The sequence below is a fragment of the Triturus cristatus genome, chromosome 5_1 (assembly GCF_964204655.1).
Source record: "Triturus cristatus chromosome 5_1, aTriCri1.1, whole genome shotgun sequence".
NCBI lineage: Eukaryota > Metazoa > Chordata > Amphibia > Caudata > Salamandridae > Triturus > Triturus cristatus.
In genome coordinates this window covers 988,603,183-988,628,872 of record NC_140587.1, presented here as the reverse complement: position 1 = coordinate 988,628,872, position 25,690 = coordinate 988,603,183, and positions in this window count along the sequence as shown.

Here is a 25,690-nt window from a genome sequence, read left to right as displayed (position 1 = left end):
TTCGTATGGACTTTTTACCATGCGAATCGTGATTGCCAGTTCGTACGGCACTTGTACGATTCGTACGGTAAAAAGACCGGATACGAGTCGCACGGGGATATTTTTTACCGGATCGTGATCGGCACCTTATTCTTCATGAGTTTTAAAGTTTTTACACTAGGTATGTGGAATTCTACCAATTGCCTAGCTTTGGCTCTTTACTTAAGCCCACTCAGATTACTATTTAATTTTTCTGTTTTTCATTTTTTCATGTGGTATTGAGGATTCCACTTGGACGTCTCTATTGATTCAACTTGCTACCCATTGCGTTCTCTCACAATATCTTATTGGTAAGCAAGTCATTCCAACTATGCCTGAATATGCTGCACATTTTGATTGGGCTATAAAGGTCACCTCATGTTTTAGTGGTGTTTTTGAACTATTGTGGATATTTCACATGAACTATCTTTCTTTTATTAGGGCTATCTTATTACCATACAGATCCCCTACTTGAGTGTTTACATATGTTGCAAACACTAGTTCTTTTTCTTTTCCTCACAGTATTTCCTCATTTCTAATTCTTCTTCTTTGGTCTTTTGCCTTGTATTAAATATTTTTTCCTCTATCACACACATTTTCTGAATTGGGTATTTCCTTATAATAACAAATGACTGTACATCCATATAGTGTTTGTTTGTCTGTATGTTAATTTTTCAGCCCTGAAGAAGCCCATGCTTGGGCGAAACGCGTTGGCTGGTTGATTTCTCATGAAGTACAACAAAGAATAAAGACACTTTGAATTTACTTATGTGTAACTTGTTTTCTAGAAATTTGTCTGCACTTAAATGCTTGTTGCTTATGTATTGCCTCTCATCCCATACAATTACGTTCCAGTATCACTCTAATGGATCTCCAGTCATGCAAGTAGGACCTGAAAAAGACAAGATAAAGATTAATGTTGTAAATAAAAAACAAAATAGCGTGAGCTATTCTTTAAATTAAGAAACACATAAAAACAAGAGCAAGTACATACAATAAGACATGGAAGAGGTGCAATAGCCTAAATAGTTTTGGGTATAATAACCATGATTAAGAATATTCTTAGCATGCAAGAATGTAAACACTAGATTAGGATTACACATGTTCTGTTTCTTTCTTACAGTTTAACAAATATCACAGAAGGGTACAGAGAGAGAAAAAGGTGGTAGAGGACAGGAAATAACCTTTCTGTAGAAGAACCATGATTGTCAGGCTGTCTCTTCTTATCTCCTCATCCACTTCCCCCCTGGGAACTCAACTAACTCAAGCACTGAACTGAGTGGTTGGATTTCCTGGTAGGGCATTGGGAACTGGCATATTTCTGCTCCTTAGCAAGTCTGTCCAAGTAGGTTCTTGACATGCCCCTGGTGTAGGCAAAAGTATTCTGCAGAGAGATTTACATTGTGCCCTTTGAATGCTTCTCACACTGATTATTTGGAATCCCATTTACCTGACATTACCTTTTAATGTGGGTGATGTGTGAGAGTCCAGTCCAGAGATTTAGAGGAGAAGGTGAGGTTGGGTTTTAAGACACATCCATACACACGTATCTTTGAAATCACAACAGTACCTGGCATGTGAGCAATATGAGGGTGTCACAGAGATCAATGGCTGTGATCTTTATGAGTACGTGGTGTTGTGTGACACAATGTAATACACACATCATTATCCCTGATTAGGAGATGTGAACACATGTCTACTTTGTAGAGTGCTCCTGTACATTGTCAGTGACCTTGCCAAAAAGGGCATCATAGAGCTGTAATTGGATCATGCATTGAAAACAATTCCGAACAGGGTCCTACAAAATATGCTTGGCCCAGGGACTTCAATTGCCTTGCCAGGTCCATGGCGGGGCATCTGTTTACTGAGGAGTCTATGGAAATGGGTAAGAGTGTGGCTTACTGTTGTTTGCATTCACGACAGTGTGAGCTTTGCATATCATCAAGCTGTAGCAACAGCTGCAGTACGTGTACGATCAGCTTCATGGCAGCGCAGGACGTGGGAAGCTGAGTAGAGGTGAATTTTAGCCTCATATCCCTCCCTTTCCACTAGCTCAGATGTGTTGGTTGGACCACCACAGTCACGCTGTCAGAAAGGCACATCGTATTTGGGCCGGTGGTAACACTGGTGGTGTGCCCTCCGACAGAGGCATTGGCCTTCTACCGCCCGCGGTCGAGAATTCCTGTCAGCAGCAGCAGGACTGTGGCGGTCTTTCATCTATGACCTGCATGAATCCTAATAGGGCAGCGGTCGGCCTATTCACCCCATCGACGTGATGGCGGAGGTGGGACCGCCAAAGTCGTAATCATTATGATCAGCAACAGATCTGAGGTCTCCTTGTGTTGTCATTATTGGTGTTTCTGTGCTGCAACTTGACCAGGAATCAGGTTGTCTGGTAGTTGGATAAAATGTGGCTTTCATCAAAAAAGGCATCAGGTATGTGAGAAGGTGATCATCTGACATGCACAGATTATATTCTATGACAGAAAATTCTGTGAAGCTGATGGTGGGTAAACTGCTCCAGGAGACAACTGCTAGTACTCCATTAGCTGCATTGGTAGCATGGTTTTGTGTAAGGATTTTGTATTAGAGGAAGAATTCTCATATTCGGTTTGGACAGTATGTTTTCCTAGCATCTTTCCGTTAATAGGAGGAGGTCTGGGCAGGAGTAAGTTATTGGGCTGAAAATACTTATGCATTCATGAATCATACATTAATGAGGATGCAGCAAAGTGGTGTTTGAAATGGCTTCAAAGGGATCTTTAGGGTGGGATGTAGACAACAGGGTATAGTGTTTGAGAGGAAGATGAGATGTGGTTTGACTCTGTTACAATGGTGAAAGAAGAAAGTAGGTAAGGGGAAGAAGCAGTGCTTAATTTGAGCGGTGCTTTCCGATTCTCAGCACCGGCACCTAATCCTCAGCACCAGCGTGTATAGCACCAGTTAAGAACACACTCATTTTCAAGGCACATGATTTTCCCCAGAATCACAGAATGTTGAGCCACGTTGAGACTTGAACCCGGTTCCCCAACTCCAAAATTGGCAGCTCTCGCCATTAGGCCAAGTCCTCTCCTAATAATAAGTGCTGGGGCTCTAATCAGGAGGCCGTTTGCACTGGCAAATTTCTCCTGTTACCGCTGCCTCCTGGGGAGAGCCCCGGCACTTTTTATTTTACAAATTAACCACTGGGAAGAAGTGGGTAGGAAAAAAAGGAGAAGGCAAGGAGGAATATATAATAAGGAGAAGTAGAACAGTATGAGTGTGCAAAGGGTTAGGTGATGTCTCTGTCTCCTCAGCTGGGTCTGCTGGGAAGGAGTATATGGAAAAGGAGGAGGAAAATGACGTAAACACTTGAGATTGAGAGGCTTGCAGGAAGCAATAGAATTGAGATTGGAGTAAGATCTAAAGTCAGTGCTGACTTTTAGGTAGGGGAGAGAAGGATTAGGTTTTTCAGCGGCATGGTGTTTGGGTCAGATGGTATATAGAGAGCAGTTAGACCAGAGCCTCTGAGAGGATTTGCACAGGAGTATGTACAATAAGCACAGGGGATTGCACAAAGGAGAGACAGTGGGAGGGGAAAGGGAGAGGGTAAGGAGTAATAGGATAGCCAAGTATGAGAGGGCATCGAAGGAGATAGGGGTGGAGAAGAAACTCTAGGGGATGGGGAGAGTATAAGGTAACTAGGTGGGTAAAGAAGGTTCACAATTGGTTGAAATGAGATGTCGGCAAAGGGACAAATATCACTGGTATACAATTTTCCCATGAAACAGGAGCACATTCAAGACCATTGTGACATGGTCCAGTGAGTTAGGGTGTTTGTCGTCATCTTTGAAGATGACAGTGCATGGCGTGTGTCTGAAGAAGTTCAAATAGCAAAAGGCGCAGTGTCTTAACCTAAGGTTATCAGGGGGATCTGAACACACAGGAGCAATGGAGTGCATGTAGTGGAAAATCAACTTCCGCAGAACTGCAAAAGTTATCAGAAGATAACTATTCGTAAGAACAAGACCGATTCTCAGAGGCTGTTTGCTCTAACTTGGAACTGCAAAGATGTGACCAGAGACAATGCTGCTTACTCAGACCACTGGAATTATTAGAGACTATGGGCCAGATGTATGACCCATTTTTGCATGCGCAAACGGGGTAACAACCCATTTGCGCATGCAGAAACTTATAGGGCCATGTACAAACCCTATATAGTGAGACACAATTTATTTGCGACTCGCTAAATAGGATTTGCGACTCCCAATTAGGAAGGAGCGTTCCATGGCGTCCCTTCCTAATTGCGACTCGCTACCCTATGTAAGATAGATTTGCGACCACAATTGCGGTCGCAAAACACTCACAATTTACTCCCCCGTTCAAGAGGGTGGTAATGCAACCGCAAAAGGGAAGGGGTCCCCAGGGTCCCCCCCTTTTGCAAATGCAGGGGGAAATATTTTTTAGGGGCAGGCACTACCTGCCCTTAAAAAATGAATGGAAACGTTTCTTTTTTTAAAAAATGCATCCCGTTTTACTTTAAGGAAAACGGGCTGCATTTTATAAAAAAAAAATGGCTTTATTTAAAAGCAGTTCCAAACATGGAGGTCTGCTGAGCTCAGCAGGCCACCATACCTGGGAGGGCCAGCCATTCTCACTGGGGTCGCAAATTGTGAGTGCCTCATGTATATTGATGAGGCAGGCAATTTGCGACCCCATTGAGAATCGCAAACAGTGTTTCTGACACTGTTGTACATGTCATTTTGCAAGTCGCAAATTGCGACTCGCAATTGAGCGCAATTTGCGACTCGCAAAATAACATGGTCATACATCTGGCCCTATATGTTTCCAGAACTAACAAGGTTTATTACAGAATCAGTTGTCCAATCAGGGGAGAAGGAGTTGCAACTAGTGAATGAGGCAGCTTCTTTAAATAGAAAAAAAGGCTATGAGCAACAGAGGTAAGACAAAAGTTTTCAAATGCTATGTAGTACGATCCTGTAATGTAGGTTCCTAAAAATCAGGGAGAGGATATGCATATGTGTGTGAGAGAGAGACACAGTGAGAGAGAGAGACAGTGAGAGAGAAAGTGAGAGAGAGAGAGAGAGAGAGAGAGAGAGAGAGAGAGAGAGAAAGAGCTGCAGGTATAGGGAGGCTGTGAGGAGTGATTACAGACATGTAACATTACCAAAAGAGGGAGGAAGACATCAAGGAAAAGGCCTACTGTGGCCTGGCTAAGTATTCGGGCGATACTTGACTAAGCAAAACAATACATGCAGGCAATTATAGGATATAAACTCTGCAGCCAGAGCTGCTTCAGCAATACTGGGTGGCTGAGTTTGCAAAATAGGGCACAGTCAGCTGTTCAGATGCACTTACTTAGCCACTGGCGGATCCAGTAAATGTGGGAAGATGGCACATGAGAGTAAAAGAGAAGTTCAGGCTACCTGGTCTGAGAAGAGAAAGGCAGATGGTATCATATCCTCATGAGTGTTCATTACAGTGTGTGCAGATAATTAATGTGCTCTCCTCTGATTCCAGTGCCAGGAAACTGACACAAATAGACCAGGTCTGCAGAAAAAAACACAAGAATACAAATATGTGCTGGCCATTATAGTATAAATGTAATGAATGTAGGAGATCGTTTGGATTGCATTGACTTCCAAGTGGGATTTTAGTTTCCAAGTGGTAATCCATGTTGGAAGACTGTTAAATGTTTTTCAAATTTAAATGGTTGCATTAGAAACCAAACTAATAGGATATTGTCCATTTAGAGTGCAGTCAGTTCATTTGATTGTCCATTAATTTCTTCTAAAGCAAATGGAGTTTGGTAAATTCAGCAGAATAAAATGTGTATGGTCAATACCACAAACATTGAAGAACACAATTAAAAAAGGGACGCGCCTGATCTCCACCTGCCATCTACTAAACCCCAAAGTATTTTGCTTATACTATATTCTCATTTTGACATGAGCAAGGATTTGACTTCTTTATGTCTTTTCAATCATACTTCTGTAAAGGCGGTATTGCTATTTCATAGCACTGCAAATCACGTGAGCTGATTTAAGCATATTCTATGGAATTCAATATACTGATCTCTGAAGTATGAAGGGCTAAGTTGTTATTCAAAATGATGCATGTGCCACATAAATCACAAAAGCAAATGCTTAACTCACTGAACTATTTTATAGTCTTTTCTGTATTGAAAGATGAAGTCCAGCTAAACATTAAGGTCTTCTAAAGTGCAGGCCCTGTCCAAAGACAGAGTGTACCATTTAACTGCTAGAATGAATGAAAGCTACCATGTACTGTTAGTCAGTCCGTGGATTTCTGGGTTGATTTTAAGTTTGGTGGCCCGTCTGTCCTACCTCTATTGAGGCTAACATTCACAGAGCTCCCATCATGCTCTGTGGCTGAGCACTTCCAGGAAGGACGCAAGATGGCCCGCTGAGACGTGGTGAGTGCGGTGCTCCTCGGTTCTAGCAGCAAGTATTTTTTTTTTTGCATATTTATATAGCGCAAACTCGACCCGAAGGTATTGGAGCACTATCCATAGCACCGTATTTACATTACACATTCAGGCACGGGGAGATTAAGTGATTTGCCCAGAATCACAGGATGTGGATGCGACCTCGAGGCTCGAACCCTGGTTTCCTGCACCAGAGGCGGCACCCCCGACTCTCAGGCTCACGGACTCATTTATTTTGGGCGTCGGCCCCTGCAAGATTCAAGGCGGAAAGTGTACAAGTGTAGGATTAACACAAAGCGTACCTGAAGCAATTGGTTGCCGTTTAAACCCGAGCTGTGCCGAGGAATTGGTGCAATACGGGCTGTGTGGCTGCCCGCCCTCACATTTGTTTTTTTGAGTAAATGATTTTGACATTTCAACACACTGGAGGTAAAGTTTCGTGGATACTAGAGGAAAAGGTTGATGAATTTGGTAAATTCTGAGGCAGCAGTGACACGCAGCTTTTCCCTGGTGAGTCACGCTAGATGCCTTGCCTTGGGGGGAAAGGGGGGGTTCCAGTGGGCCTACAAATTAGCTGTAAAGATTCTTTACATTAACAATATAACATGGCTTAGTAACGCTACAATATCTTTGCAAACAAGCTAGAGCCATCTCATCAGTGAGGATAGCCCCTCGCCTTGGTTTTATGGTGACGATCCTCTCCAAACCACCACAAGACAGAGATTACGAGCATGATTTTAACAATCAACTAAGTCGGACAGCCAGAAAAAGAGAAAAGGCATTATCGAGGTAGCTGGATAAGCCACTGACACAGCCCATACTCAGCATCATAGCATGATAAAGGCTAAAAGATAAAAGGAGAAGCAGCTTGTGGAGGGCTCTAGCCCCCCTCTCAAGAGGAGAAGGAGCGGGATAGTTGCAGAAGCAGTCTGTGTAGCACAGAAGCTTGCTGCGGTCACGTGACATCTCCCACATCCCCTAAATCACCTTCAGACTCCAGGTACTTAATTACATCTCATAAAGTGCCATTCAATAAATGCATCAATGAAAAGTTTTTCAAGAGATCCATCAATGAAAACTTGCACAGCCAGAAAAAATCACCAGGCAAAAAAACATGCCGGCCAGAACCTTTCACAGGCATCCTAACAACCGATTCTTTCTCCTGAAAGATTCTGGCACAATCTTTCCCAGGACTCAGAAGACAAGATGGAGTCCCCCCTGAGCCTGGAGCACGAGAGCACTTCTCCTCTTCACAGCAAACATAGAAAATCCAGCTGGAAAGATGATTACTCAGGATTCAAGCAAAAGCAATGAAAAACAGATATATCTAATGTTTACGGTAGGGGCTCCATGGGGTGGCCAAAAGGAGAATATAGAAAATCCAGACAAAACAAGGATGGGTACCCAAATCAAATTTAATACACCCAGTACCTCTGAAAAAGATTCTCGGGCTACTAATGCACTAAGTCAGATGGGACACCCAGCTGCTGCAACAATGAATCCAGTACAACCCTCTTCGATGGGGAATGTCATGAAATCAGATTTTAATGGAACTTCGGGAAATGAAGCTCTCCCAAGACTCTGCTCAACTTAAAGTTAATGAGCAGCAAGTGCAGGTTGAAGAAAATCTCCACCAACTTGCTACCCGTATGACCCAGGTAGAGATGAAGGTATCCACTCTTGAAGACACCAATAAAAAGCAGGCCGTAAAATGGATCAACATGCAAACAGAAATGGTAGATCTCCAGTTAAAACTAGATGATTTTGAAAATCACGCTCAGTTCTCAAATGTAAGATTTGTAAGCATACCCGAAGATCGCAAACCTGGGTATTCCCCCATCCAACTGATTTCAGATTTAATTCATAAAATCGTTCTCTCAGATGAAATAGTCGAAGGCGGAGACTTAACCATTGACAGAGCACATCGGGTCCCAGTGGTTTGATCTACAAATGCGAAATACCCTCGAACAATCTCGGTTAACTTCGGGGATACTCGGATTAAAGAACAAATGCTTACTCTCGTGATTAGGAACAAATCTTTCTCTACACTGGGCATTTTTCATTTCGAATTTAGCCCCATATGTTGTTCTTAGCTGCATGAAGGTCTGATAGACAAATTTAAAAAGAATGGTGCGCCAGCTGGTATAATACAGCAACCAAAAGTAAAGGTTCTTTTTAAGGGCTGATCCCATATATTTCAGTCTATCGTAGATGCTAAGAAATTTTTACTCACAATAAAGTGGGAAAGGGGAGGAAGAGGCAGCAATCATGAATGATAAGAAAGCACATACTATAGATCGATAATAAATATCTAACATACCTTGAAGAATGTTGGAATATAATTAGGTACAATCAGACGATGAAGCACCTTAAGGTTCATGATTATCTTGCACACTGTCAGGCCTCTGGAGTATGAAGTAACAACTGTGGGGGCGACACTAACTAAGGCGTGCAGTCCAAAAACGTAAAGACTGGTGAAAAAGAATCTTTGGACCGAGTTAATTCGGCAACGAAATTCCAAGATGGCCGCCGCTGCAGAAGAAGCAAAGGCGGTCTAGTCTTTCTACCTACAGGTGTCCAGAATCCAGGTGAAGCACGCGCTCCGAGAAGAGCGCGCACTTCCCTGAAGTAATTTTCGAGTGCGCAGCTAGAATTAGAGTTCCAGAGCATCACGTCGGGTTTTCGTCCGGTATTCGTTTGGCTTCCCGTCGGAAGTAGTACAGAGTAGAGTTTAATACCTGGTTATAGTTTAGTAGAGAAAATATCGTAAAATCTGAAGAAGACAATTTTCTCGTCATTACTCACCTGTACCAGTTTCGGAAACCAGTCAGCAGCTTCGTCCGAAGTTAGAGATACTTCAGCGCCACCTAAGGATCGAAGAACAGAAGACCGAAGCTAAGTATAATTATTTATAGAAAAGTCGTGAATAAAACAAATGACAATTTAAGAGCGTAAATAGATGGTAATAAGTACAACTTACCAGTGCAGGAGATGAGATAGAACCTATAAGGAAGAAACAAAGTGCGAGGTTATTTTCTAGGGAAACTTAGTAGACATCAAAATAACATAAGAGAAAGATAGAGAAAGAATAATACTTACCAGAGAGCAGTTGGAGAGAGATTGACCAATGCATATCAGAGAGTAGTAAATTCGTACCTAGGTAGGAAGATAACCAGAACTCTCAAGATAATAAATCTAAGTAAAGGCATATACAAAAACACTAGTTAAGGAATATAGAGAACTGGAAGAAACTCGAGTGACGTTTTACAGAAGACAGAAGCTACCTCTAAAGTAAGTGAAGAAGAGGAAGGTAAACACTATATATGCAGTTAAAAGGTTAACTCGACAGTAGTTAAAGACAAAAAACTTATTTTATAGGTGAAGACACTGAGAGGCGGCAATAAGAAAGAAAAAGGAATTGTATTAGATAGAAATACTTACAGAGGAGAGGCGCAGCACTTGAAAACTTAGGGTAGATAAGACAATAGAAAGTATAGAAAGAATAGAATTAGAGTAGAGTAGGCATTAATATTGATGTGTTATGTGTTGAAGGTTCTCTTAGAAGAAGTCTGCAGAATGGAAGATGAAGTAGGCGAGCAAGAGTGAACCAGAGTTTTCAAGACCAGTCTCTTCTTGATTTGTTATTTTATCCACTCCCCCTTCCCCTTTGAAGGTAATATTGGAGTCAAGGTACAATTCATTGATCTCCGATTTATCTTTGAGCGGGAGTTGGGTATCAGCGTCTCTGTTCCTGTGCAAGCTCTTAGATGGTTAAGTATTGAAACTTGACAGCGTGAAGTGCCCAAGTGGTATACTTGCATCCGGACAGAAATGACTGAAGGAATCAATTTGCAGACCTTGGGAACGGTCTTAGAGACCATTCACAAAGAGTTAGTGGCTGTAAGAGAGGAAAACCAAAACCTTAGACAGGAAGTGTTAAACTCAAGAAAGGAGACAGCAGAATTAGTTTTAAGATTAAGACAGCCAGTGGGCTCTGGAAGAGACACATTAAATCAGTCTGCTGAAGAGCCAAATAGAATAACCACACAAGTAATCCATTCCTTGTCCCCAGTTATCCCGTTGGCCCCTCCAGAGCGATTTAGTGGGGATCCACAAAAGGCACAGATGTTCATCACTCAGTGTTCCTTACACTTCAGGTGTCGCCCTTCCATTTTCCCAGATGCGCAGTCAAAGGTGGCCTTTGTCTTATCGTACTTGAGTGGCGATGCTGCGTCCTGGTTCATGCCCTTGGTTTCCCGTGATGATCCCCTATTGCAAAATTATGAAAATTTCAAGCAAGAATTTCTCCGAATATTTGACAGACGAAGAATCTCCCAAGCAGTTGATAATGAATTACTTGACTTAAGGCAAGGAAACCGAGATTTAGTGGCGTATTTGGCACAGTTTAACAAACTAGTCGTCGAGACTGACTGGCCAGAGAGCAAAAGAGTTGCGGTATTTTATAGAGGACTAAGAGATGAACTCAAGGATGTGCTGGCACAGATACCAAATCGACCCATGGACATCTCAGAGCTAGTAGACACAGATTTCCGTCAAGGGGAGAGAAGAGGAGAAAAAAGAAGAGAGTTTAGACCAATAGTTCCAAGGTTTGACCGGGCCCGATCAGACGGAGCTAAAATTGCTGAAGGACAGATGAGTTCGGAACCCATGCAGATAGGAACTATAAGAGGTCCCTTGATGAAGGAAGAAAAAGAGAAAAGAAGGACAGGGTATCTATGCATGTACTGTGGTTCCAGTGGACATTTCGTTAGAGGGTGCCCCAAGAAACCAAAAATTTCTTTGAGACCGAAGGAAAACTCGCAGCACCACCTGTAGCCGGAGTTGGACCGGTGGATGCTAATCAAAAATCAACTCCAGAAGAACATCGAGTGGCAAACACCTTACAATCGTCTGTCCCACATTTAATCTTATCTATGGTACTTAAGTTTCGGCAGATAACATTGACAGAAGTATCGGTGATGATAGATTCCGGAGCAACTGGAAATTTTTGCGATTTTAAATTTGCTGCAAAAGTGGGGTTACGAGCTATACTGAAGCCCAAAAGTGAACCAGTCCGAGCAGTCGACAGAACAAACCTATCCTCCGGGCCTATAGTAAGCCATACAGAACAGGTGCAATTGATTTCCAGTGATGGCCACAAAGAAGTCATTCAATTTAACTTAATTGATGCACCTCAATTTCAGCTCATTTTAGGTCTTCCATGGCTCACAGAACACAGATTGCAAAATAGATCTGGAACCAGGTTCTAATTTACCTTGCAGCCGAGTCTATGGTCTAACCGAAAAAGAACATCACCATATGAAGGAATACTTGAACAAATACCTGGCAAATGGGTTTATCCGCCCATCCCAGTCTCCGGTATCTTCCCCCCTTTTCTTTGTGCCTAAGAAGGAGGGAGATCTTAGGATCTGTATCGACTATCGTGCAATCAATAAGATCACCAAGAAAAACCGATACCCCTTTCCTCTTATTTCTGTCCTACTAGATCAGGTGAAAGGAGCACAGATATATACAAAATTAGATCTCAGAGGAGCCTACCATCTCGTGAGGATGCGTGAGGGGGATGAGTGGAAGACAGCCTTCAGGACAAGATTTGGAATATTTGAATACCAAGTTATGCCATATGGCTTGTGCAATGCCCCGGCTGCCTTTCAGCACTTCATCAATGAAGTTCTCAGTGAATATATCGATCAATGTGTGATAGTATACATTGACGATATTTTGATCTATTCGTCTGACACGAGCCAACATCAAGAACAAGTAAGAGGAGTCTTACAAAAGCTCAGAGAAAACAAGTTGTTTGTAAAACTAGAGAAATGTGCGTTCAATGTTACACAAGTGGAGTTTTTAGGTTTCGTCCTATCTCCAACAGGAATAAACATGGATGAGCGTAAAATCAAGGCTGTGGTTGATTGGAAATCCCCTCAATGTTTGAAAGAAATTCAGAGCTTTATCGGATTTGCGAATTTTTATAGACGGTTCATAAGTGAATTTTCACGAAAGATACTTCCATTGACACTTTTACTTAGAAAAGGTGTTTGCTTCGAGTGGACAGAAGAATCAGAAAGAGCCTTTGAATCTTTAAAAAAAGACTTTACCACTGCTTCAATACTCTTGCATGCAGACCCCACAGAGCCTTTCTATGTTGAGACGGATGCCTCTGATCTCGCAGTAGGAGGAGTGTTGTCCCAACGACATAAGGTAACGGGGCAATTACATCCAGTTGCCTACAGATCACGAAAACTAACGCCAGCAGAGGTGAACTATACCATAACGGAAAAAGAGTTACTGGCTATTAAAGACGCATTTAAACAATGGCGGCATTATCTCATGGGTGCGCAACATCAAGTAACAGTATTCACAGATCATAGAAACTTAAAAGTTCCGAAATCAGCCATGACCCTAACCCCAAGACAACTGCGATGGTCATTGTATTTTGCTGACTACGACTTTGTGATTACTTACTGACCCGGCACCCACAATGGGAAGGCTGACGCTCTATCTAGATTAGGAACGAATGAACAAAAGAATCAAATAGAAAATCAGACTATAATTCCAAGTTCAAAAATAATTGGAGCTACGATCTCTTCTGATCTTAAAGAACAAATAATCAAAATCATGAGCCCCGAAGAGATGCAGGATTGGATAAAAGAAGAAGCAGAGAGAGAAATTCAACATCAATTACCTTATTATAAAGGGGCCTTATACTTGCCTACCAAAGAGTTACAAGATCAAGCAATGGCGGAGTGTCACGATAATCTTTTGGCAGGACATAAGGGAGAGGCAAAAACTGAAGAGTTAATCAAAAGACATTATTGGTGGCCTCACATGACCAGAGACATTGAAAAGTACGTTAAGACCTGTGAAATTTGTGCTCAGGGGAAAATCGGAACGACAAGCACCAAAAGGGCTGCTACAACCCTTCCCCACACCACCTTATCCATGGCACACAGTCACGCTAGACCTTATGGTGGACTTGCCTCTAAGTCAAGGTTACAATACCATTCTAGTGTTTGTAGATGCATTTTCAAAGATGGCACATTTCATGGCCTTAAAAGGGGTTCCCACCGCAAGGCAGCTAGCTAACCACTTTGGTACACAAATAGTAAATATTCATGGGGTTCCCAAGGTGGTTATTTCGGACAGGGGAACACAGTTTGTGTCCCATTTTTGGAAGGCATTTGTGGAGGGTCTAGGAATAGAGGCTAGATATTTGACTAGTTACCATCCCGAGACAGATGGACAGAAAGAGAGGGTGAACCAGGAATTGGAGCAATACCTAAGGTTGTTCCTCTTGAAACAGTCAGAATATCTATGGGCAGCAGAATTTGCACACAATAATTCCAGAAATGCCTCTACAGGCTCTCCCCATTTTATCTGAATTACGGTAGACACCCAAATTCCACCATCAGACAAACAGATACTATAGTTCCAGCAGTAAAAGATCTGGTGACTCATTTAGAACGAGTCCATCAGACTGCTATACAGAATTTAGAACAAGCCAAAAGGAAATATAAGATTTATGCAGATAAAAGGAGACGAGAGGGCCCTTCCCTAAAGATAGGGGATAGTGTCTGGTTAAGCACAAAGAACCTTAGGTTAAAGGGGAACCGAAAATTCCAGCCTTGGTTTATAGGGCCTTACCCGATAGAAGAAAAAAAAACTACTCCAGTTAATTACTGATTGAAATTACCCACTAAATTAAAAATTCACCCAGTCTTTCACGTTTCCTTGTTAAAAAAGGCATCACCAGAACTGCGAAAACATTTGACACCAAGACCCATCCAATTAGAGTCCGGAGTCGAATTTGAAGTAAAGGAAATCCTAGATTCAAAGGTAGTCAAGGGAAAACTGTACTACTTAGTAGATTGGAAGGGTTATGGACCAGAGGAGCGATCCTGGGAATTGGAGTCAGACGTTCATGCACCTAGACTAGTGAAATCGTTTCATCAACGATTCCCTACGAAACCGAGATTGAAAGGACCTCCTTTGTTGAGGGGTACTGTCAGGCCTCTGGAGTATGAAGTAACAACTGTGGGGGCAACACTAACTAAGGCGTGTAGTCCAAAAACAAAAAGACTGGTGAAAAAGAATCTTTGGACCGAGTTAATTCGGCAACGAAATTCCAAGATGGCCACCGCTGCAGAAGAATCGAAGGCGGTCTAGTCTTTATATCTACAGGTGTCCAGAATCCAGGTGAAGCACGCGCTCCGTGAAGAGCGCGCACTTCACTGAAGTAATTCTCGAGTGCACAGCTAGAATTAGAGTTCCAGAGCATCACATCGGGTTTTCGTCCGGTATCCATTTCGCTTTCCGTCGGAAGTAGTACAGAGTAGAGTTTAATACCTGGTTATAGTTTAGTAGAGAAAATATCGTAAAATCTGAAGAAGACAATTTTCTCGTCATTACTCACCTGTACCAGTTTCAGAAACCAGTCAGCAGCTTTGTCCGAAGTTAGAGATACTTCAGCGCCACCGAAGGATCGAAGAACAGAAGACCGAAGTTAAGTATAATTATTTATAGAAAAGTCATGAATAAAACAAATGAAAATTTAAGAGCGTAAATAGATGGTAATAAATACAACTTACCAGTGCAGGAGATGAGACAGAACCTATAAGGAAGAAACAAATTACTCGACAGTAGTTAGTGACAAAAAACTTATTTTATAGGTGAAGACACTGAGAGGCGGCAATAAGAAAGAAAAAGGAATTGTATTAGATAGAAATACTTACAGAGGAGAGGCGCAGCACTTGAAAACTTAGGGTAGGTAAGACAATAGAAAATATAGAAAGAATAGAATTAGAGTAGAGTAGGCATTAATATTGATGTGTTATGTGTTGAAGGTTCTCTTAGAAGAAGTCTGCAGAATGGAAGACGAAGTAGACGAGCAAGAGTGAACCAGAGTTTTCAAGACCAATCTCTTCTTGATTTGTTATTTTATCCACTCCCCCTTCCCCCTTGAAGGTAATATTGGAGTCAAGGTACAATTCATTGATCTCTGGTTTATCTTTGAGCGGGAGTTGGGAATCAGCATCTCTGTTCCTGTGCAAGCTCTTAGACGGTTAAGTATTGAACCTTGACACACACCTTCCTAGAAGAGCTCTCTGAGTACCATCACAAGGTACTCCATAGGAGGATAGGTGGGTGGCACGTGTGGTGGGGTATGGCACAGGTGGGGCACAAGCCCATGACGGATAGGGCTCGCAGTAAGGGGAGGAGAGAGGATAGGGGGTTACGGAGAGTAGAAGGGTTGAAAGGGTGAAAAAATCTCAGGTAGAAGAGAGGAAGAAAGATCGAGCGTTCCAAAAAACAGGTTCATCTATATTAAAATCTAATGCTCTAGGATGAGTAGGCAAGCAATAGGAGGGGCAACAAAAAGTAAAACTACGGTGAAAGATCAATTGAAAAAAAATTACTGACAACCAGATATTTTGGATCGTCTCATCCACTATCAATGGGGCAAAGAACTAAACTTAATTGAAATCTACTCTCCAGTGGCTTATGACATCACAGCCACAAGTAATTTTTCTCTAGGAGACACATTTTAAAATATATTCCACCTACCCCAAATTGCCAAGTTTTCTTTCCAAGCCTTTTTTACCTCTGCAGGTGTTGCAGTCAGGGGAGTTGCTGTTCTTCTTGGCCCAGTAGAAGACAATACAACTGCTCGGGATGAACTTGAAGAAGTATTAGGTCCATTACCTTTTTTAATGATCATGGGAGGGGATTTTAACATTCTATAGATTTACACAGTTCCTCAGCCACTAGAAAAAAGCACAGAATAAGCTACATTCATACAGATGACTGGCAAAAATTATCCATAATTTAGCATGAATTGACCCCTGAAGAGTTCAAAATCCATTATCCAGAACTTAGACATATTTTTCAAAAATATATAATTCAGCTTCAGGAATAGATTTCTTTTCAATTTCACATCAATAGGAGAAAGGGAAATCATGGATTCTTCCAAATCCTTTTTCAGATCTCTCGGTCCCAGTGACCGAAATCAGGATCAGGGCTGATGCAGGAGAACGTCCACACTGGACATTCAATAAGACTCTTTTGACTGATGAAGACTCGGTTGCGATTATGAAAGCCTGCCTCACAGAGTTTCTGGAGACGAATATTGGTTCAGCAGCAATCTTTCAGTTTGGGGTTCATGTAAGGCTTTTATCAGAGGAGAGACGATATCCTATAAATATTCTTAAACTTAGCAAAAAAGACTGCCTTGAAATTGCAGCTGGAATTAGACCAGGCATCACAGTTGCATTTAACATACCACTCGCAAGCAACTAAAACTAGGCTGAGAAAAGCTAGATATGATATTAGGAAGCATTACAACTCCCAGTCAATAGTCAACCAGACACCCAGACTACAGCAGCTATATGAGGAGAGTGAACATGCCTGGAATTCCTGGCCTGGTCAGTTAAAAAAATATATAATAATGCCACCATCAAGTCTATTTTCAATGAGGATAGCGGCCAAATCGTAGACAAAATGATGGAAATCGACAAGATACTCCTGATGCAATTTAAAAGGCTTTATACCTCCTCTTCCACGATGGCTCCTGCGATGGTGAATAACTACCTCACAATTACGGAATTACCCACGCTAAGTATGGCTCAGCAGGCCCAGGAAATGACACCTACTTCAATAAAAGAGGTGCAGGAAGCCATAAAAAAACACCTCTAGTGGAAAAGCTTGCAGCTGCGATGCATTAGCAATAGAATTATACAAACTTTTTATGTTGCAAATAACAAGGCTGTTGGTACTGTTATTCAATGCAATTTTCAGAAGCAATCATAGTGAGTTTCTTGAAGAAGGATAAACCACCAGACAGGCCAGGATCATATCGTCCAATTAGTTTACTTAATAACGATTACAAATTATTTACTAAAATGATGACAGCTAGAATAACTCCACTAGCCCAAGAATTGGTAAATGAAGATCAGTGCTGCTTCCTACCTGGGAGGACCATTACCAATAATACAAATTTTCTAATCCAGGCCATTGATTATTTTTCAAATAATTATGTAAAAGCAACGATTATTATAATGGATGCCGACAAAGCTTTTAATTTAGTTCATTAGGACATTTTGTTTTCTATTTTGTTGAAATGTATGTTTCCACGGATCTTTGTGAATCTTTTACAGAAACTATATGACGAATAATAGATTTTCATTTGGCAGGGTCAGTTAAAATGTGTCAGGGCACTCAGCAAGGGTGTCCTATGTCCCCAGTTCTATTTTCATTATTTATCGAACTGCTCGTTTCCAAGATATGACAGGAAATACAAATCAAAGTCCTGGGGGCACCAAAATGTAAGTTATTTGCCGATGACCTAATTTTGTATTTGGGGGCTGAAGCCCAGAATATCACCAGATATGGTCTACCCCAAATATATGTATTTGAACTTTTATGTCCCATGACTTTTCACAACTTTTTCAATTTAAGTATCTGGCCATTCCGGCTAAAGTAAAAAATATTTTAAATAGCTGGCAGTCGTTACCACTCTCCATTAGTGGGAGAACTGTGTTAATAAAAATTATGATAGTTTTTCTTTTTCTCTTTTCTAATATGATGATCAAAGTCCCCCAAAGATATTCTATAAAGATAGATCAGATCTTCCGAAAAATGTCTATTGTCAGGCAAGAAACCCCGTATGAAATTAAAAACTCTGCAACTGCCTATAGAAGATGGTGGTCTTGGTTTACCTCATACTAAGAAATACTTCCAAGCCGCTTTTATGGATTGGCATGGATGTGCAGTTACTCCTCAGGGACAAGAAGGACATTTTGACTTGCGGCAAATGCTATCAGAAAATAATATTCAGTTAGTGCCATTTATAAAAATTCCAAAATTGCCCAAACGAAGTAGATACAAAGTCCCCCATATAACATTTCATAAGTGTGCTCTATTGAAGGAAGTATACAGGTTCACCCCATTTCACCCTGACATCCAGATGAGACAATGTAACAGGTTAGGTCTCCAGTTGGGTGAACGGAACATAAATAATTGGAAAAATGTTGGGGTTCACCATTTTAAGGACTTGTTGATAGGGGGTGGGGTGAAAACATGGGACCAATGAAAATCAGGTAGACCAGAGCTCCCGCCCTCGGTATTTTTTCTTTTATGCAAGTACCTAATTTAGTAGGGAATTTACAAACTTCAAATGATACGCTTGCAATAGCAATCAGCCAAGCTTTCTACGTGAGAGAGACAATGGGGGTTGGGAACTGGTATCAGATACTTCAACAACAACTTCATGAGCAGATAATCCCTAATACTCTCCAAAAGATTCAGATGTCCACAGGATTAAGAATAACAATACCTCTATGAAAAACATATAATGAATGGTCTTCTAAAGCCATCAGAGGGGCCAATCTCCAACCTTCTTTTGTAAGTGGCAGCTCTATTATACCCCAGCTCATTTAAATAAATTGTTTCCAGCAACGTCTGGGCGTTGTTTTAGATGTCCCCACCAAACTGGACATTGGATGCATGCTTATTTTACTTTTAACAGAATTTTGGAATCAGATCTTTCAGTGGCTAAATAGAAAATTACTGACTTCCCTGGCTCCCAACCTATTGGCTGCTTTGTTCAGAATTGTAAATTGTAATCTAACAATGCGTCGAAAACAGTTTGTATTTATTGCATCTTTAGTGGCTAAGTCCCTCATTTTACAAAAAATTGAAAATGATTGAACCACCTGCCTTTAGCCACTGGGAACATAAAATGACCCAAGTTAAACACAAGGAAAAACTGTATTCCCAAAGAGTATGGAGCGTGCCAAATTTCAGACACTTTGGGGCAAAAAAGAGGGTCTTCCTTATGTTCAGAGAAATTATGGGGATTCACTCGGTCGCAACAATTCAGAGCGTTATTTGCACTTTCAGATGTAGTGTGAATGTTAAATCTTTGGGGGAAACATCATTTATGCACCATATGAGTCAGGTGCCGGGTTTCAAAAGGCAGTAAGATAATTGCACTTGGAATCTATAACAAGAACTTTTTAGCCTTGTCGAGATGTAAATAAGAATGATTGCAATGTTTAAGGTTTTTAATCATAATGATGACATTATGACGATGAATTGTTATTTAAGTTATTGCTCTGTTCTATTTCCTATCTGAGGTGATTATAAATATAAAACATAGTAGCAGTTATGCCTTGCCACGCTAGTGTGAGTCCTACACATAGATCCGTAAAATGGAGCCTCATTTTAAGGACCCAAATAGGAAATTTCCTTGACCAGCAGGAGAAATGAAGTGGGAGGAGTATTCCTTAACAGGGTGGTTTCCCCAACACGATTACATCCCACACTAGTTCTGCTGCAAGGGGTTGCCCCGGATTAGCATTGGTGACTATTGGGAAGAATTGAAATAGCCATCCACTAGATATGATAGGCTTTAAGAGATTTAGGGATGAGAAATCTGCTGCATTTTGGCAAATATCTTATTATTACTCAGCCCTAAATGAGGCCGTTACCCCGCATCAGATGGTCCATTTAAATCTACTCCACCATTTCGCAGACTTTTAAATGTAACTGACATAGAAACAAGTTATCTATACCACAATTTCTACATGAATTTGAATGATGGTAAAAGCATGACTGCAACTGAAGCACTTTGATAACACACTGTAAAATAAAGGTGTAGTAACTTAACCTATCTGGACTCCTGCAAGTCCAAGTTTGGCTGCAAATTCCAGTGGCAATTGGGAGACACCTAGGCTACTGCTTAACCCACTGCAATGGAGGCAGAAAGGACGAGCTATCTGATAAGTGTGCTTTCCACCCGAATCAAATTAATTCTAGAATCTCTTACTGCTTAATTTGTAGAAATATAAGAGGCATTTCTTAGGAGGCCCTTGTTGTTGGCACTCTCTGCTGTCCCTGCCAGCTCTGTCACATTCTTAGACTCACACAATACAATCATGATATTGTGGACTATTCCAGTTCATCTCAAGCTGACTGACTGAATATTTATAAAGCGCACTATTGCCGTGGCATTTTGGTACTGAGGTGTGTGCAAACCGGAAACAGCTGATAGATTTAGGTTAGGTGAAAAACCATGTTTTAATACTTTTCCTGAAGAGCATCCTTCTGGGCTGTAGTCGTAGCTGTACGGGGAGAGAATTCCACAGTTTAGCTGCTTGAAATGAGAAGCCCTTTCCTCCCCACCTTGCTCTTTTTATCTTGGGGAGGTGAACCAGTCCAGTGTTAGCGGACCTTAAGCAGCGTAGTGGCACATATCGGGGTAATAATGATTGTAAATCCACCTGCACCTCCACCATATAGGGATTTATGCACTAGGCAGAGGGCTTTGAAATCCACCCGCCGTCGTACTGGAAGCCAGTGGAGCTGCTTTATGCTGGCAGACGTAGGGTGGTGTTTGGGTAGATTAAGTAATACTCACGCTGCCGCATTTTGGAGTAACTGAAGTTTAGAAAACTGTCTTGTGCCTGCTCCCAAATAAAAAGCATTGCAATAGCCTACCCTGACAGAACTAAAGCTCCACCACCGTTTTCCTCAAAAAGAATGGGATGAAGGGAAGGATCTTACGCAGGACTTTCAGCGTAAAGAAGCTGAATGGATGTGTCAGACCTGTCAGCCTTAGGGTGGCCTTTCCCCCAACTTTTTGCCTTTCTCCATTTTGGCTGATCTCGTTTTTGCTGGCCTTAGGACTCTGCATGCTTTGCCACTGCTAACGAGTGCTAAAGTGCTTAAGTATTTAATTTACTTATAAGTCCTAAGTAAAGTGTAACTACATGTGCCCAAGGCCGGAAAATTAAAATATACTAATGGGACTGCAGCACTGATTGTGCCACCCACTTAAGTAGTCCTTTAAAAAGTCAGGCTTTTGCCACGCCCAAACCTTCATTTTTAATACACATGTCACCCCTAGGGTGGGCCCTGGACAGCCCAAAGGGCAGGGCACAGTGTATTCATTAAGTTGGGTATGTACTTTTATGTTTTACATGTCCTGGTAGTGAAAAACTCTTACATTTGTTTTTTACAACTGCAAGGCCTACCTTTCCCAAAGGATAAAATTGGAGTTACCTTATTAAATTTAACGAAACCAGAATGTTCAAATGTGAACAGGTAATCGCTTTCCATACTTTTTTTAATGTTTATTCTTTAACCTTTGACCAGTATAGTTTCCGGACAATGTTCACACCGAGCTGAGCAGGGTCGCAGTCGAGGCGACACTTGAAAGCTCACAACTGTGCCCGGCCCCACTAGCGAACTTTAACAGCCACACGGTAGTGAGCAGTTGTCAGCTGCCCGGGCGAGTCCTCACCGCCCAGTACCGCTGCTGCACCGCTGTGGAGCCCATGAACATGAACTTGTAACCGCCAGCAAGGTGGAGACTGGTCAAAGGAAGTGCAGGCTAAGTCGTGGTGCAGCACGGTCCCAACTGACCCCCCCCCCAAAGACCCCGCTAGACATCCTGAGAGCGTTGAGGAGTCGTGGTTCCGCCCAGCTGCCATACTTCCATGGTCAGGCCACCTGCCAGATTAGAAGTTTCCTCCTGTCTGGCAGGCTTTATTTTTTAGGTTCTCACGGTGGTGCCCTGAAAATGAGCACCGCAATGGGAACACCAAAAACAGTTACTGCACGATATAAACTCTGCACGATATAAACTGTATAGTCTGTGTCGTGCAGGAAGTGGGCTGCATGCACACAGGGAGGTACATGTTGTACCCTCCTGGGTGCATCTCAGGGTGCAGAGGCACAGGGGGGGGGCTGTATGCTCCCCTTTGTTTCCTCTCCACCAGGGTTTTTCATGGAGAAGGAATCGCCATGAAAACCATCACAAGAGGAAACTCCTAATATGATTGAAAGGACCACGTAGTCCCGCCAAGCCTATTGATGCCTCCTGACCTCCACAACACTGCAAGGGAACGGCAGTTGCCTTGGTGGCTGCAGCGGGGCAATTGCAGTCCGACAGCCCTAATGGTGATAGGGGGGTCGGGAGACCACCACCGCTGCCCCTCCCCTCAGTCAGACTCATAATTAAGCCCTTAGTTCATCAGTCTGGCAGCAAGACCTCATACCGAACTATGGGACAGGTTCCCTCTTCTGCCTCCTCACCCAACTTCCCACAGGGTAGAAGGACACCCTATAGAAGAACCTTGCAGAGGAGCATATTGGAGCAAACTGGGAACAGTTGGGTGCGTGGAGCATGGACTGAGAAAAGCCCAAGAACGCCATAGACCATAAGGTGTGCAGAATGGGAAGAAGCAACCTGCTGTGGTATTCTGATGATAAATCTACCACGTCATGAGGTCTAGATATAAAAGGATGCTGCATATTTTGACAAAAAGGAAGAAAAGGCTTCAATCTTCTCAAACAGCAGTTAAGGCAAAAGCTAAACTAGCAAGAGAGAATCAGTCAAAAATTTCACCGGTAGCCCGCATGTTTGAGAGATCCTTAAAAGTGTCACAAAAATGTGATTTCTTAAAAGATCCCATCAGTACATTTTCTTTACACTCCACAGGAATCTAATTCCCTTCCAGAACCTATTATACCAATAGAAAATACCAGTAGCCTAGTACAACCATCCAAAATAAATCTAGAACCCTTGGAAGGTCCATTAGAGTGTACTTCGAAGTCTGAGCTTGCGGAGAGCAAAGAGTCTGCGTGGGGCACAGTCAGTAATGTGGAACTTCTGTCACTAAAATCTGTGTCACCATAACAGCAAGAACAAAAGCAATCACATGGTTTTTCAGGACCATAATGAATGGAACTCCACTTCCAATAGGAGTAAAAGTTGAAGTTAACAACAGAATAAATACAATGAGGCCAAAAGCATTAACTCATGAAGAACTTGGACCAACGGAACCTGATTTAGTGAACTCAGAACCATTATGGGATGTCTTGTCAACCTCCCAAAGTAGCCAAGAAGAGTAGGGAGATCAACCAGTTGACCTTTCTTTACAACACAACTCAATAGCAATGAAAGATACAGGGACAGTATGGGACATTTTATTTAGAATAACACAGCTGACTCTTGAAGCCTTATCAAACAAATACTATGGATGATCAAATCGATCTATTGAATCTAATGGTGACCTCAGTATCAGGAATTCTCCAGAAGTTGGCTGAGTTAAATGATTTGGTAATCTGTTCACAAAAATATGCTGCTTCAATGCCTATAGACTGCACATGTGCTCCAGTGGTCAACAAACTTGCTACAACTCCTGAGGCACTTTCCACATTGATAGAAGACTTAACAACAAATCTAAAGTCTCCCTGGAATATTAAAGATACTCAACTGGATGGACAACAAGATTTTGCAACGGGTGATGTAGGACCCCTAAAAGAACCAAGGGATATGAAGATATAAAAAAGAAGGAAGAGTCTCAGCAAGGTGGGACACCACCCCAAAGCACAGCAGATACAGAGGCTAAAGTCTCATTTACCCAACCCATACAATCTGTGCTGAATACCAGTGAATCCCAAACTGTCCACCAATCACCGCCAGAGACTAAAAGATAAAAAAAAGTGTAATAAACTGTGTAAATCAAAGAACAAACAAGGAACAAACATAGTAATGGCACATGGACTAACTGCAATCAAGCAAAGGAGCATCAAAATCACCATTATACATGAGGATTAAACAACCAAGAACAACAATAAGATCCTGGTAAAAAATATTAAGTTCTTCCCGATTTTTAATAAGGCACAAGAAGCCCAAACTGGGAAGAAAGCAGATGCAGAAACAACAGACCCGGCGGACATTCAGGCTAAATCTCTCCAACATAAAGATGCTAGCACCAAAAGTAAACAACCAGAAAGAGACATTAACAATAAGGAGATGCTGCAACAGCAAAACCCACTCCGCCACAAGGATACAAGTTGCAGCAGAGTTATTAAACCTAAATAATAATATCAACTATGGCAGCCCGAATCTGGGCCTGGCAAATACAAACTCAGGAACAATCCGACATATAATAGCGCCTTAAACAAATCTGTCACTAACTACAGATGAAAAGCAAGACGCCTAGACAGCCAGGCCGTCATTTGACAGTTATTTTCAAATTCCTAATTCCCAATGCAAAACAATTTTGCCCCAACATATCAATTGAGAGGGAGGCATGACATACTCAACCGAGGAAATATTCTCAAAGTACTACAGACAGTCGCTCTCCTAACAAAGATATCTTTGACAGAAAATGAATCAATTGAATTCCTAGGCTCAGCAGATAGTAAGGTTAAAAAATCAACCCTTGTTACTTGGGCATGCAGCCTTACTGCAAATATGATTCTTCAAGATAAAGACTGCCTACTGGCTTGTGGGTTTAAAATCACTACGCCCTTCCTAGATGCTTATCCAGCACTGTTTGCCTCAACATAATTGAACTCAACATTGAGTACCCTAGGAAACATCAAACAAACTTACTCAATTCTGAAAAATCCAGCAGGGAGTACATCTATAACACCATCTCCATATAAAAACTAAATGACTGCGTCAGACTAAAATGGGAGAATGAAACAAATATAGGTTGGCTAAGCGCAGCCCTGCATGACAACAATTGCTTAGGACACCATAAGGTCCATAAAACTAAACCTCAAACATCTACTGAATTAGAAAGTTTAAGTATTTGTTCATGGAACATCAACAGTTCTCAAACAAAAACTCAGGATAAAAACCTCTCAGACCTTCTAAAAGGGAATCATATATTCTGCTTGCAAGAGATGTGTTGTAGGAAGCTGGCTCTGTATATACTATACAAAAGTGAGGTATAGTGTGCACAGAGTCCAGTGGAACCCAAAAGGTAGGCAGAGGCAAAGTAGACAACACCTCACTCTCTATTTGTAGTAGTGTGGTCGAGCAGTAAGGCTTTATCAGAGGACAGTGTTAAGCATTTGTTGTACACACTCAGTCAGCAAATGAATTCACACACTCAAAGACTGAACTTTAGACTAATTGCTTTTGTATCAAAATATTATTTTAGATATCTTATTTCCTGGAAACAAGCAAACCTGTCACAGGTAAGGGATAAGTAAATATACAGTTTGTAACACAGTTTGGATTGCAATTGTAAATGTACTTTGATTTGATTACAGTAGTGTTACTGATAATGCAATGCTTTTCAGAGTACATTACATATACTTTGTACAGGAGTTTTAGTAAAATTACAGGTAAGTTACTTTTGAGATTACTTTTCTTACACAGTGCAATAGGCCTGGATACTA